Below are 16,423 nucleotides of genomic sequence, written 5' to 3'. Positions count from 1 at the left end.
TTTCCTTTAAATAACTGCATTTCCACGTCCTTTGTTTGTCTTTTCTTAAAAAATAGGAGATTTTATATGATGTGTGGTCGAATACATACCTATTTTATAAAAAATTATGGTAGGGCCCACTCCATAGGATGATCCAAACTGTCCATTTCTTGGGATACAATATAAATAGGTTGCGCCACAAAAATCATTTCCACAGGATGATCCTAACCCTCCAATTATTTTTTTATTATGTGTGGCCGTACAAACCCATATTTTTCAAAAGGATGGTACGGTCCACTACATAGGATGATCCAAACCGTCCATTGCGGCCACAACGTAATTAGATTTTGCCACAAAATTCATTTCCATAGGATGATACTAACCCTTCGATCTATAGAGGGATTGCACATTATGTGAACTTCTTTAGATCGGAGGGTTAGGATCATCCTATGGAAAATATTATGGGGAAAAAACCTATTTACATTGGGGGGCCAACAAATGTACAGTTTGGATCATCCTATAGAGTGGGCCGTACCGTGCTTTCTGAAGAAAAAAAAAAGGCGTTTAATACTACCACACATCATATAATTTCTCTAAAAATAGAGAGTAGAGAAGAAAAACAGAAGGGCTGGAAGTATCATTTCATTTCTTGAAAACCAAAACCTAAAAAAGAAAGAAAAAAAAATGAAAAATGATATCACCACTATCTTATTCTGATGATCACACTCCTCACTTTATTAAAAAGTACGGTATGGCCCGCAACATACGACGAGTCAAGCCGTCCATATTATATGGGCCACAACCTAAATAGGTTTTGCCCCTGTGGACCATATGATGGACTGTTTGGACCATTCTATGGTGCGGGCCATACCATACTTTTTAATAAAGTGAGGAGTGTGATCATCAAAATAAGGCAGTGGTGATATCATTTTCCGAGAAAACTATCTTTATCATTTCTTTATATAAATTCCCTAGTTATAAATATCACTAGTGACCTGCTCTCTCCCTCTCTCTCGTTTTCTTCTTTTTCCTCTTCATCCCATGGCGGTTTTGTCAAACCGATGTCAGATCTTAGCCTCGGGAGTCAAGGTTTCCATGTTTTTGCCGAAATTTTGATGGTTTTTTTTTCTTCTTCTAAAATTTGTCCTATATCATTCTCATTCATGTGGTAGCAGTAGCACTTGGGTTTTATTCTATCCAATTTTATTCTTCTTTTCTTTCTTGTTTGAGTTCTCAGATACCCATATAAAATCTTTCTTGATTTAGTTCTCAGATATCCATATAAGATCTTTCTAGTGCAATAATCTGACATAAGTAGAAGACCCAATACCTAAAATTCCTTTTACTAGTGTTATCTTACCTGAATTTCGCTGAATTATGAGGAAAAAAAACCTTCATTGGTTTGTCTCAAACTTTAAATCCTCCTTCTCTTTCACAATCAATTGGAAAAAAAATTAGGAAGAAAAAAAAAGAGCTGAAAAATCTTTTTTTTTTTTCTTTCTTTAGGTGGGCTATGTTTAGAACTCTTAGATTCCCTTTGGCCCCACGCGTCATCGTTATAGGTTTTACCGACTAGTAATGTGCCACGTCAGCTTCCGCACGTGTCAATTTATAGGAAGTTGTGCATGACTCTGTCTCAACCTTTCTTCTCTCTCTCTCTCTTTTGTTTTATTGGGGTTTGGAATCAAATCTTGAGAAGGGGTTTTCTCTGTTTTTTTCCTTGTTGTTTATCTTTTAATTTCTTATATTTCATTATTTTTACTACTATCGTGCATGGATTGTGATGAAGCCCCATGTCTTGACAGGAAAAAACTTATTAGGGTTTGCATGAGACCATAAACTTGTTGTTTGAAGGTATTTTGGTTCCACTAGATTCACCAGTCGTTCTTTGCAGATGTAGCATCATCAAGATTCACACAGATGTTATGAAGATTATGTGAATTCATCTTTGTTTTGGGCTGGGAATCTTGATGATGCTGCATCGGCAATAAATGACTAATATACAAGTTCTCAAGCAATTCTAACATTCCAATATTCCAACAAGGTGAGTATTCTCTGGTTTTTGTTTATTTTTTTCTTGTGGGTATTTTAGTGAGAATCCATAACTATTTTGGGTTTATTTTCTGTGAGTATTCTGGTGTTCAGGAGTAGAGAAAAGGGAGCTCATCTGGAATGAAGATTCGAAAGAAATGATTGACTTGATGAAGGTCAAGGAGAGAGAAATAGGGGTTTGCTTATTTTATCTTTCCTGGTTATGTTTATAGATGTGTGTATGTGTATATGGTTGTTGATTTTTCTTGATTGCAATGGCTTCTGTAGGTTAATTTCATTTTATTATTTTTGTCACTCTTCCAACTGTTATGAGTTTGGATGGGTGGGCTTTGAAACTTGGAAGTTTTATAGGAACATGTATAAATCATGGTGAACATTTCACTTGATATGAGAGGGTTTTGATTTACACTTGCACCTCTCATGGAAGTGTACCCACCTTTGGACTCTTTACATGTGCCTCTCTCTCTCTCTCTCTCTCTCTCTCTCTCTCTCTCTCTCTCTCTCTCTCTCTCTCATGATGAACATTTCACTTGACATGGGAGGGTTTTCATTTACACTTGGATCTCTCATGGAAGTGTACCCACCTTTTAAGACATCTTGCACATTAATCTTTGAAGTCTTTACATGTGTCCTCTCTCCCTCTCATGGTGAACATTTAACTTGACATGGGAGGGTTTTGATTTACATGCACTTGGATCTTGAAAGTCTTTACATGTGTCCTCTTCCTCTCTCTTATGGTGAACATTTAATTTGACATGGGAGGGTTTGATTTACATGCACTTGCATCTCCCATGGAAGTGTGCCCACTTTTGAAGACATCTTGCACATTAATCTTTGAAGTCTTTACATGTATGCCCTCTCTCTCAGGGTAAACATTAGGGTTTCATTTACTCTTGCATCTCTCATAGAAATGTACCCACCTTTGAAGACAACTTGCACATTAATCTCTCTCTCTCTCTCTCTCTCTCTCTCTCTCTCTCTCTCTCTCTCTCTCTCTCTCCGTATGTACGTATGCACTTGTGTGCATTTGCGTGGGTCTACTTCTAATGTCTTCCAAAAATGAAAACCTTCAAAATCATTAGTTAGCCTTAGTTTCATGTTAAATTTGAAGTGGGTTTCATGGGTTCTAGGCCAAGTCATTCAAATCTCCGTAGCTCTGAATAATCCTTTTTGTGGAAACATTGATTCCATCTGATCTGGTCGTTCATAAATGAGAAACTATATATCCATATCTAGAGAAAAGACCCTCTTGGACTTGAATTTGAATAGTATTGAGTCAAACCCATTTACATATTAAACCAGTCTCCATTGTTTTTGGTTGAAGGTAAGGGAAGTAGAGTTTACGATAAGGCATTCAAACATTTTGATTCCTGGTCACATTTCCTTACATTACAACTTAAAGCTGTAGAATTCCGGCATGGAACTTAGTGTAGAACATTTGCCTGTCATGGTCTAGTATACTACTGTAAACTTGTTTACATGAGCAAAATCTACGCCTTACACCATTCTAAATGGGTTAAAGAAGGAGCTCTTTGAAAGTGATAAAATGGTTAGAAGGTAGTTCATCACCTCCTTGCCATTTTACTCGTTGGACGGATTGATAGGATGAAATATCAGACCGGGTGGGAGCTTCACTATCTCATATGATGTAAGGAGGTCAGCAAAATCTGAGGCCGATAGGTTAGCGAGGGAAGGATGCTCTAGTTCGGATTTGGAAGTCTTCAATTTCCTTCCCTCTTGGGGTGTAAATTTCTTGTGGTTTTGTTCCTAGCCCTTGTATTGCCCTTTTATTACTTAGATCATCTCCAACCCCGAGTGTTTCTACATATTTTTCCTCCTTTTTCATCAATATAATTTTGGCCATTCAAAAAAAATAAAAAATCAGAAGTAGCCCTTTGAATCTCTGGCTTAGGCTAAAGATACACCCTTAATACTTTTGAAATTGCACGCACCGAATTTGTTACTCAATCTCATGCTGTAGAGATTAACCTCTGAATATCAAGCCGAACCACCATTAGGAACCTAGAAAGGATCAATAACTTCTTTGGAGCCATTATCATTAGATTCAATTCATCAATCTACAGACAGTGATCCAATCAGTTTCCCTCTATATATACAACAAACATAAATAATTTACCTTGCAGAAGGGAAATTATTACAAATTAACTCTAATCCAATAAAAAATGATGAGAAGTAAGCAAAAATTCGTCGAACCACATTCAAATCCAGAGCCTCATATCTGCCTCCATATAAAGGGTTCCTCCCAGTAAAGTATGGAAAACACCAAACTAGATATATTTTTGGTTCATAAATGTCCAATTAGCAAAAAGACAGCAGGTATAGACAAAAAAGAACAGGTATTTTTTTGTTGAAATTACATGTTGTTTACAAATTCCTCATAGAAGAAGTATTAGTTTGTTCATATCTTCACTTGCTTTCTTTCAACTTGCCATGTCATAAAGCTAGCTTATTGTTGTAACTTCATTTGTGCCTAGCATTGTCTTTGCAATTATGAACTTCATCTTAAAGTCTTAAACCCACAACATTCTTTTCTCTGGATGCTTATTTAAGCATACGTTTGACAAAATCAAGTATAACATAATTACTACTCCAAAGATTAGCACAACTTAATAATACATTAATTATAAAAAGGGAAGTGATATATTCACCTTTTGTTTTTTACTTGTTACTGCGGTACTGCCTCCTAGTCTAGTGTTTTTATGACTACTCTTTTACACTAGAGGTGGCTGTCCCAAGTAAAAAAATAGCGGCGAATATATACCTTTCCCTTAGAAAAATGAGTGATTTTATATGTTTGGCGTGCCTTTTCTGATAGAATTAATTATTGCCATCAAGGGTGTAGAATATCAAGGTATAAAATCAGATAAAAAACCGCAATCAAAGGCAAGGTAAAGCAATCACACAATCACAACATCAAGAGCACATGATTTATGTGGTTTGGCATAAAGATCTTCGTCCACGGATAAGAACACAATTTTCCACTATACTAAAGCAAACTATAGGGCTACGACCGGCTTAACTCGAAACCCACAAACCCTAAGCCTTTCCGTGTTCACCCATAATCAAGATAGTAATGTAAACACCTAAAATTAAATGTTTAAAAAGAAAGATTCAAAGTTTTAGTATCACATTTCACCTGTTTTATCTTATTATTCATGTTTAAATTCTCTTTCAATATTTATTTTAATTTCACTCTTACACACAAAATATCATCTTTTGCAAGTACACTTCTCTTTAGAAGATAAATAATCAACTTCTTCTCACCTCATGAGAATAAAAAACCAAGAGAATAATCCTCTCTCTTACCCAAGAGATAAGCAGTCTTCCATTGCCATTCTCTTTCGGTCCTATGATGAGGAAGAGTTGTTTTTGACTTTGTAACATCAGTTTTTCCATAAAAACATAAAACAACTCCCTTTCTATTTAGGTTTGCCACCAAGCTTAGCCTAGCTATATTAGGTAAATAGAAGTCTTGGGAAACAAGGCAAATTCCAGCAAAGGAAAATGATATCAGTACTCCCTTGTTGTGATAATGGAACTTTTCAATTTATTGAAGACACTCTAGCTACTATGATGTTGATGCCCTTCTGGGAATCGTAGCACTCTGAAACAGCTAATTGATGAAGTGTACAAATGAAGTGTAGTACAGTGAGCATAGGAGTGCCATTATTAAAGAGGGGACCGCAAATATCATCTCCCTTGCTTTCTCACGTGATGACAAGTACTCTTGTGTAGCATTTGTCTTCTTCAATTATGAAATTCTTGTTATTGCCATTATTATCGCTAGAATCTTTTATTCATCTTGGTTTACCCCTTGGTTTCATAATTCATTATGCTTACTATTACTTGATTAGACAGTGATTTATTCAGATATATTAAATTTAACTTGTTGGGGGAATATGACATGTTTGGTAAAGCATGATTTTACACAAAATAATAGGAAAGAAGAACGAATAGAAGACACCGCTCCCAGTCAAGTTGTGGAGTATCAGTGAATAAGAAAGCATGATTATATAATGGGAAATGATATATGCGCCAAGGTGTTTCGATAAACAAGCGCTCCACTTGTTTGTCGTGTAGTATTTAAAGGGATTTTAGAGGATATTACGGTTCTCAAAAATATCTTTAAACCCTTTAAATACTACACGACAAACAAGTTCAGCGCATGTTTATCGAAACACCTTTGCTCAGATATCATTTCCCTTATATAATTGATGCACATATAAATTCCTGTGTATAGGATGTACCAATGAAGGCTATTCTTTTAGGCTCTGTCCACTTGCCTTCTTGAGAAAGGAAAGGAGAAGAAAGTAAGCCAAATTTTCCCGTGATTGGACATGATTTGACATTTTCCGCTGTTCACTTATTTTCTCGGGAAAGCATAATTACACAGGTGGAAAATATAAATAATGACGTGGAAAACCAACTTTCTTGCACTTTCCCTCTAAATTTTCTCACCAAAAGGGTGAGAAAATCACTTTCCTGAGAAAACCACTTTGCTTGCATACTTTCTTTTCCTTTCTCGGCCAAGTGAACAACGGAATTTTCTCACAAAAGGAATTTTCTCACAGATTCTTTTCCTTTCTTTTCCAGTTTTCCACGTCATATTCTTTTCCTTTCTTTTCTTTTCCTGCAGCTAGAAAAAAATTGAACAGAGCCTTAGGGAAATGATATCAGCACAACCATGTTTTAATAACTGCACAAACCCCAGGGTGCAACTTGAGTTTTACATATGTAAAATTTCTTTATTAAAACATGTGTAAAATTTCTTTTCCAATGCACCTTAATCAAGACCTTTTCTTTTTTAAATGCACCCTAAGCAAGACCTTTTCTCTTTTAATTGGGTTGTGAGAGCTTTTTGGGAACTTTAATAACCATTGACATCTCTTTAAATACTAAAAGACAAGATTAGTTAGTGAAAATATCAAACCATGGTTGTGCTAATATCATTTCCCTTTTTTTTATGATTTAAACCTAGGGGTGCAACTTGGGTCGGGCGATGGGTTTAACCCAATTTTGGCTCGGGTTGGGTTGGCCTTCCCTTTGGTTTAGTTGGGTTGGGTTAGGGTTAGAAAAGGCCAACCCTATTTAATTTTGTGTTGGGTTAGGGTTGAGGTCTTGAGGAACCCAACCTGACCCTAACAGAACCCAGTCATGTCCCAGAATTTTTTCATGATTTTATTGCGACGTGAACCCGGCCCGATCTCTAAAAGCAATATCCATTTTATGGTATTTATTCCTCTCTTTTTTCCCGGGCCCACCTGAACCTAACACAACCTGATTTGCACCTGAACCTAACACAACCTGATTTGAATATTCGGGTTAGGCGGGTTGAGTTAGGGTTGAGAGATTTAAACGTGGGTTGGGTTAGGGATGACACTCCTCAACCAAAGGTTTGTTGAAGTAAATAATTAAGTAACACCATCTCCAACGACTCAAGCTTTTGGAGTAATTGGTTGTTTAACATGGGTATTAGAGCTACAGGTTCTGGGTTTGGGTTCAAAAGACCTCACAACTTGTTAGAAATTTTTAAAAGATAAAAGAGTTGAAAAGTCAAAGATGCCTTCTCTTTTTGTTTAAAAATTTGGAGGGAAAATTCAAATTAAAGTTTCATTCTCTTGTTTTAAAGCAAAAGACTTTTGTTTGAATAGGGATTTGAACCCAAGTCCTTGGTGTGTGTGTTTGAAAAGAGAGCTCTCATTTACAACAAAAAAATAAATAGTCTCACATTGCTTTGGAACAAAATTCTTTTCTTCCATATAAGATGGAGAGTTGGAGAAAGGCTTGGGTCTTCAAGGGGCTTTAGAATTTGTTTGATCTTAGGCTTTTAGAAAAGAGCAAGTCCTTGTTCAAAATACACACGCACGCGCGCGCCTCGCCTCACCGGGCCGTGGCCCATGGTCTGAGGTCCGGGTTTGGGTACAATAAAGTATCTTTTTGGTGCCCAAAACGTATCTCATTTTCCCATTAAAATTAAATCAGTTTTTAATCTCCCCACGTTTTTGTTATTAGCACCCCTATTAAGTGTGTGAACCGTGTTGGGAGAGAAACAGTTAAGGCACTAATAATGGTGATTAATCATCCTCCAACAGTCATTTTCTCATCTCTAAAAAAGAGACAACAATACCATTGGAAAACACAGCTTTTGCAACGAATTCTAATTTTTCCAAACGAAAAACATCAAGACATTGCTTATGTTTTCTGCCATCTTTTTCCTCCATTCCCTCTGTATCTGAGTACTATTCCAAGGTGGTTCTGAGTGGACCAGTCAGCAAGCGCACGTGGACTGGAGCCTTTCTGGCTGTTTTATCTTGGAGCGTTGGTTTGCGGATCCCGTTGCACTGTAAGGGCGAATACGATTCTTAAGGAGAGTGACCATGTGGCACGACTCAGCCTCTCTTCCTCAAATCTGATTTTAATAAGGTTTTCAACAAAACAGATAAGTGCAAATTCGTTTTTATTTCTTTGGAAATCTAAAACAATGCCCAATTAAGAGACCGAATAACCTTTCTCATTTCTGGATTCAATCAAGCCATAAATCAGACCTTATTGGACCAATCTGTTTTTCTCAACAGAACTCCTTGTTGAAAATCCACGTGTAAGGGGATCCCAAAAAAAATAAGGGCCACATGTGAGGGGCGTGTCAAATAACACCCTCTCCAACAGCTTAAGCTTTTGGAGTAATTGGTTGTTTCACAAGCTTTAGGTTGGGTCAGTTTAAGGTTGAGGAAATATTGTCTTGGGTTGGGTTAGGGTTGGCCTCAACCTGAACAAAGCCCGCCTGAGTTGCACCCCTATCCGTACCATTTTTTGTTAGGCCTTACCATTAATGTATTTTGCTGCAAAGGTCTACCACTCCATGTTGTGTAGTTACAACATGTATTGCTCGTACATAAATCAGAGCTCATAGGAAGAGGGGAAAGAAGAAGAAAGCAGACTACCATTTGATACTTTCCCTTTTAGCAAAGAGAAGGAATGAAAATATCAACAGTGAGGAGGTTGAAGGGAGAGGGCAATTATTAGAGACAAAAGTAGGTTGCAATTTGACAACGAAAGCAAGGACGAGGGCTCTTTTTTCCCTACTTTTAAGGCCAATACACATAAAGACATATCTCTTAAAAGCAGTAAAGATCCACCTGTCTTTTACTTTTTCGTAGAAGTTAATGATAGCTCTGTGAACTAGAAAGTATAAGTGCACTAAAAATAAATAAATAAACGGGCCCGGTAAGCTATTTGGAGGGTTCCCTCCAAAGTGGTTTACCCTATTTTCATTGTTCCAATGTACATGCTAAACTAAGGCTCTTATTTCAATTCTAGTACCGCATGTTGTTAGAATGTTTCCATTCTTGTGGCCTTGGCATGAACCCATTCTAAGGAAACAATGGACTGCGATCTTAAGATTAGCAAGTGTTGGGAATGACTGTGTGCCAATTCACAGTTTTGATTTTCTTGCATATTGCTAAGCTTATGAGGCTATGTTTTGGAAAGGAGGAGATCTAGTTTGATGGAAGCTCTCTACCACGTATACAATTAGCAATAGGGTTTCTCTTTTCTGTCATGGTTTTAAATTTCTGCCAAAACTGGCACGAAATGATCAAAATGTTTTTGTTTCCATACCAACCAAAACGACCGAAATATATAAACCAAAATTGTAAGTATAATCGTAGTATACTATATCATTATGCATTATATAGCTACATTTATATGAATTGCATGCGAAATGTGGTAAATGTATTGTTTATAAATATTTATATGAATTGCATGTGAAATTTGGAATGCACTGAATTATTAGAAATGTGCGATAGTGCAAGTCACTAGGTGTTAGATGTTTTTAAAGTATTGTAGATGGTTTATAAATATGTATTTATGTTTATTCTAGCGTTTCTTAAAGTTTCATGTTTAAATTCTACCATTTGCTAATGTTTCCATACATTTTCTTGATTTTACATGATTTCCACTAAAATTTTAACTGAAACCGACATGTTTCTTTTTCCGTGGAGACCGAAACTGAAATTCAAAACCTTGCTTCATACAACATTAAGAACTCCTTTTGAAGAGAATTTCTACATTTGAGCAGGGCCCTTCATCTGCTAAACTTGGGTGAATGGGGAGAGAAGATCCAAAGCTTTTCTCATAATAGGTAGGACATAAAGAAAGCTGCCTACACGCATACAGAAGAGCTTGAGGAGGAACTAACTGTAATGGCTAATGGGATACCTCTTATCCTCCCTCTTAAAGTGAATGTTTCCCTTTTCTTTTGATGTCCAAAGATCCAAACGTGAAAGGACTCTAACCATGAAGTTTTAATTTAACATTTGGTAATAGAGCAAGGCTATATGCCTTCAAAATCGAATAAGAAATAATTAAAATCATGATTTCCTGAGAAACCCGCATTCTTTGTGAAGTCGCTGAAAAACCCAAAGTTGGTGGTTTTATGAGTTATTTTTTGACGATAGGCCAATGTGGAAGCCTTCGTCCTCGACTTTGAATCATCCCATAAAGTTTCAAGATGATCCGATGGTGGAGTAAAAAAGTATTTGTATTCAAAGTAGGGTGCTAAATATCGAAACTAAAACCGGTAACCTTCAAAACTTGTTTTAGGCCGCCGGAAAAGGGAGTTGTCGCCAATGATTAGTGCATTTTTCCAGCAATCGGCCGCCCCCTCCCATAAATTTTGAAATTGATCCAGCAGTCTATTATTCAGTTCTTACTCTCCAAAGTTGGTGATTTACATTAAGTAAAAAAAGGAAAGTTTAAGTTTTCTAAAATCATCTTCATAGGATGATCCTAAGATTCCTAACTCTTAAACTTGTTATATGGTGAAAAGGGGGTGACTTTATCCTAGAAGGGGGTGAATTTATTAATGCCCAATTCAGTCAATACAGTACTAAAGGGGTTGCAACTCAGGCTGGGCGGGTCGTGTTTTCCATAACCCTACATTACTTGAGAAATTTTCTCGGGTCCAGTTGGGTTGAGTGGCTCTGTTCACTTGTTGTCCCCGGAAATGAAAGGAAAGGAAAGTAGGCATTATTTTCTCGGGAACCATTACTTTCCGCCGTTCAGTTCATTTCCCGGGAATGTCGGATTACACACGTGGAAAATTGCAAAAAAAATGTGGAAATATACTTTCCCACATAATCGTGATTTTCCTTTCCCGCAAAATCCTACTAAATGGGTGGGAAAACAATATTCATAAGCCCACAGGAAAATATTACTCAAAACTTATCGCCTGTCACTTTCCTCTCCAAACCCTACCTGGACGAAGCCCTCGACGAACCCGCCGGCTACATCACCTTCTCCGGGGAGCTCCACCTCCGGCAAACACTACAAAGGTTAGTGCTCCTCTCCCTGAGTCTCATTTGGTTTTTTTTTTTTTTTGCCCAATCTCGCCATTCCCTCTCGTTTTTCATTTTCTTCGAGATTTTTTCTTGTTTTTTCTTGGCAAAAAGTTGCTAAGGTTCTGATCTGAACTATTCTCTGTTTTTTTTTCCTCCAAAAAACGTTATTACAAAATTGTTCTTCTCGTTTTAGGGTTTGGAACCCTTTTTTCCTGTTCTTCTCGTTTGGAAATGTATGTTTTTTGTGCTTTTTGGTTGTTGATGAAGGGTTTGTGTTTTTTTTATCAATATTTCCTTCCGTCTGTGATTTCTGTGATTAAATCATCACCTATTTACAATAAAATCAGATTTCATCTATTTTCGACTTTTTTTTACTGTGATTCCATCGATTTTTGCAATCATTTTTCATTAATTTGTTGGTTGTGATTTGAGTACTTGTTGAGTTCTTGTTTGAGTACTGTTTGGTTGTTGAAGAAGGGTTTGTGTTTTTTTTTTATACATATTTCCTTTCGTCTGTGATTTCTGTGATTACATCATCACCTCTTTACAATAAAATCAGATTTCATCTATTTTAGACATTTTTTTACTGTGATTCCATCGATTTTTGCAATCATTTTTCATTAATTTGTTGGATGTGATTTCAGTACTTGTTGAGTTCTTGTTTGAGTGTTGTTTTGGTTGTTGAAGAAGGGTTTGGTTTAGATGTTTTTGTGGTTCTGGATGGATGTTTGTGCTTTGGTGGTTGATGGGTGTTTGGTGGTTTGGTGGTTTAGTGGTTGTGAGTGGTTGTGGGTGCTTTGTGGATGATGTTGTTTGGTGTTACGGTGGTTGTGGTTGCTTGTCGGTGCTTTGGTGGTTGGTGGTGGCTGTAGGAGTTTTGTTTCGATGGTTGTGATTATGGTTATGGTGTCTTTGCCGGTTGTGTTCTTATCCTAAATGTTATTTTTTTTAGTATTTTGTAGGGTTATCATCATGCCTCGTCAACCAGCAAATAGGCGGATGTTGATCCTTCGAGCTGCAGCTATAGTAATCTCTGCGGCGGTCGCAGTTACGCTTAGGGTTCGACTATACCTTGAGCAGAATATTATAAGAGCCCCTTACGAAAGCGGGTACTTAACCCATAGGACCTTTGTTAGACGTATCACGCACGCAGAGAACCATTGTGTTGCTCTTCTTCGTATGGATGTTCGGTGCTTCCGCACCTTCGTGGGCCTTTTCAGAAGCACAACATTGTTGGAAGACACAATTCACTACACTGTTAAGGAACAGGTGGCTATTTTCTTAAGTGTGATTGCACACAATGAAATGAATCGTACTGTTAGGGCAACCACAAGAAGGTCAGGGGCTACTGTTTCAAAGTATTTTAATAAGGTTCTCGATGCTGTTCTCATCCTACAAGACATGTTCATAGTACATCCATCAAGGGAAACACCACGGGCAATCCTTGATAATCCTAATTTTATGCCCTACTTTAAGGTACGTTTACGATAGCTACGCATTTCGACTGAAGGTTGTTAGTAATTGAGGCCGGTATGTTAACACTTACGGTTGACATCTGAATGTCCTTATTATAGGATTGTATTGGTGCAATTGACGGGACCCACATTCATGCAAAAGTATCTCAGGATATTCAAAAAAGATATATTTGTCGTAAGCACTTCCCATTCCAAAATGTGTTAACCTGTTGCGACTTTGACCTAAGTTTACCTACGTCCTTTGTGGGTGGGAGGGGTCGGCATCGGACTCACGGGTGTTAGCATCTGCTATATCAAAGCTGAACGGGATTCCCATTTTGTCAGGTAATAATTAGCTTATTAGACTGTTTGTATTGATGCGGTTTCTGTAGTACTTAACTAATTTAATTATAATCCTTTGTTTGATTGTAGGAAAGTTCTACCTTGGTGATGCCGGGTATCCGTGCCTGTCCCATTTTATAACTCCAATCCGAGGTATTGGTTACCATCTCTATTAGATTAGAAGGTGCAGACCTAGGAAAGCCGAGGAGTTGTATAATCAAAGGCATTCTTCAGCCAGGAATGTAATCGAGCGAACTTTTGGTGTCTTGAAGAGGCGATTCAGTATATTAAATTCAACACCCATGTATTCATATTCCAAGCAGATCGACATAGTGTTGGCCTGTTGCTGCGTCCACAACCACATTAGGAGGGAGATGCCTGACGACTCCTATATTCAGGATGTTGACGATGAGCTGACATCGCTTCTAGTTAAAGAGGAAGAGGAGGAAGAAGGACCTGTTCCTCCTCCTCCTATGACCAGGGCCGATGATGTAAGGGAATGTCGTAACATTCGAACCGCAATCATGAATCAAATGTGGAATGATTTCCAAGCACGCCGTTGTTAGGAAATGACATGGTCGCAATAGTTGTGCACCTATGTTTGGATGTGGATTTCACAATTTCGGTGTGCAGTTTGCTGGAATCGTAGCTTATATTCCTTGCTTTGTGGTGTACTATTTTTATAGATACTAATTTGGTGTGATTTGTTGAGATTTGTTCATGTAATTTCTATGTTTGCATTAGTATTAGTTAATGGGTTAATGTTACTTCTATGTTTGCATTAGTACTGGTTATCTATACTTCTTTGATTGAATATTTTTTATATGAATGCTTTTGGAAATTTGCAGGCGAGATGGCAACTATTGCAGGTACGACGGAAAAGAAGGCGAATGTCGCGTGGAATGGAGCTATGGATGGGGTTCTTTTGGCAGCCCTTAAGAATAAGATAGCTGAAGGGCAGAAGACTGGTGCCGGGTTCAAGGAGTGCGCTTACAATGCTATTGCGCAGGAAGTGTCTGATGTCCTGAACAAGACCTTGATTAAAGATAATGTCAAGAATCGGTTAACGACACTCAAGACAACCTACAGGACTTTGAACTCCATTATTAATCTCAATGGCTTTGGCTGGGATGAAACCTTGTGCAAGATATCGATTGACGAATAAGTGAAGAATGTTTACTTGAAGGTAATAAATTTTTTTCGTATATCACTGCAAGTCATTTATAAGTTACGTGTTTAAATCATCTCTTTGTGACAATGACAATTATTGTCTGCAGATGCATCCAGAAAACCAGAGGTTCTTTTCGAAACGATATTCACTCTACGAAGAGATGAAAGCTGTATGCGATGATGATTACGCACGTGGAGAGGAGGTGAGAGATAGGAGAGCGGTCCCCACTCAGGCGATGCAGGAAACACCGGGTGCTTCTTCATCGACCCAACCGGTTGGGCTCGATGATATCGACGACAACTTCCTCCGTACTCCGCCTCACAACTTCCTCCCTACTCCGCCTCGTGCCAGAGCTTCTTCATCTACACCTGCCGTAGATGTTAGCATGGGCTTTAGTGACTCCTCTCCTATCAGGGGCCCAACTTCTGCTACTGGTGGGAAGAAGTCAAAGAAGCGTCCTAATGCTGCACTTGTATCGGAGTTGCAAGTTATGTCTTCCAGCATCAATAGGGTTGCTGATGCCATAATTTCTACTGGTGAGGTGCACAGCCTCCCTGACCTTAAAGATGCGGTGCTGAACATTGGTGGTTTCCCCAGAGGTGAGCTCCTTGATGCTTATGTGTACCTACACGGGCGTCACAAGGAAGCTGAGGCATTCCTTTCTTTGGACGATATGGACCGAGTTGAGATGTTGGGGCGCATTATCATGCACTTGCCTATGCAGTTATGAGTTACTTTTTCGGTCGATGTTTTTTGGTGGTTGGGTCTTTTTGTTGAACCGTTTATATTTGAACTAACCATGTGATGTTAATCTATATTTTGGTTGTATAGGTTTGATGGACTAACTTATGTATGGGTTTGATGGGTTTGTTGGTATGGGTTTGATGGACTAAATTAGTATGGGTTTGATGGACTAAATTACGTATGGGTTTGATTGCATCAATAGTTTTTGTATGTTATCTTATAAAGCTTGTGAATGAAAAACCTTGCTTGAGATCTAAGTAAATGTTGTTTATCTATCATTTGTTATTGCAACTATTATGTGTTGTTTATGTGGTACCAGGTAATGGCGAAGGATAAGTTTTATGTGGTTTTCAAGGGACGGCAGGTGGGCATATTCGACAGTTGGGCAGACTGTCACCTTCAAGTGAACAGATATAGTGGAGCATCTTATCGCTCCTGTGCCACAAAGAAGGAGGCAGAAGCAGCCTTAAATGCATATGATGAGCGCCATGAGGATTTGAAAGACAAGCATGAAGAGGACATCCACAGTGTTCCTTGGTTTTTGGGGTTAGGAATTGGTGTGGGGTTAGTACCTATGATAGTAGTATATTAGACTTTTTTCCCACTTGTTTATGAGGTATGTTTACTCACATTATGGTTTTATATGCAGACTGGGCATTAAAATGGTTGCTGATGCCAAAATTACTACTGGTGAGGTACACAGCCTCCCTGGCCTCAAAGATGCAGTGCTGAATATTGATGGTTTCGCTAGAGGTGAACTTATTGATGATTATGCGTACCTTCACGGGCATCACAAGGAAGCTGAGGCCTTCCTTTCTCTGGACGAGATGGACCGAGTGGAGATGTTGGGGCGCATTCTGCGCCGTTTAGCTATGTGATATTTATCTATTTTTTGTTGAACAGTTTATATATGAACTATATTTTGGATGTATGAGTTAGGTGGAAATGTTATAACTTATGTTTAATTTCTGTTTGTGGATCATACTATGTACGTGTTGTTTAAGTCGTAGCAGGCAATGCAAAAAAAATCTAGTGAAAAATATGTTTAATATAGGTTTCTGCATATTTTCCCTTGCTTTCTGGGCAAGTGAACAACAAGAAAACAAGTTTCCTGCATATTTTTCCTCGCTTTCATGGCAAGTGAACAACGAGAAAGCGCAGGAAAATCTCAGTTTCTTTTCTTTTCCTTTCCATTTTCCCACGTCAGATTCCTTTCCTTTCTTTTCCTTTCCTGCGGCGGGAAAACAAGTGAACAGAGCCTATGGGAAAACCTGAGATTCTAAACCCTACCCTACCCAAGATAATTTCTCAGGTCGGTTTAG

The 16,423-nt window shown here is 38.1% G+C and overlaps 1 long non-coding RNA gene across 1 annotated transcript; it reads left to right on the top strand.

Annotated features, from left to right (window-relative positions):
* Positions 1 to 1,016: 1,016 nt before the first annotated feature.
* LOC143859229 (uncharacterized) lies at positions 1,017 to 3,840 on the top strand. Its single transcript, XR_013239197.1, has 2 exons — positions 1,017 to 2,023; positions 2,125 to 3,840. It is a non-coding gene; the product is annotated as an uncharacterized LOC143859229 (long non-coding RNA).
* Positions 3,841 to 16,423: the final 12,583 nt, after the last annotated feature.

This window comes from Tasmannia lanceolata, unplaced genomic scaffold (genome assembly GCF_043159265.1).
Source record: "Tasmannia lanceolata isolate RefF3 unplaced genomic scaffold, GAP_Taslan_0.1 ptg000029l, whole genome shotgun sequence".
NCBI classification, from domain to species: Eukaryota; Viridiplantae; Streptophyta; class Magnoliopsida; order Canellales; family Winteraceae; genus Tasmannia; species Tasmannia lanceolata.
This window is presented reverse-complemented; position numbering and strand designations above follow the sequence as displayed.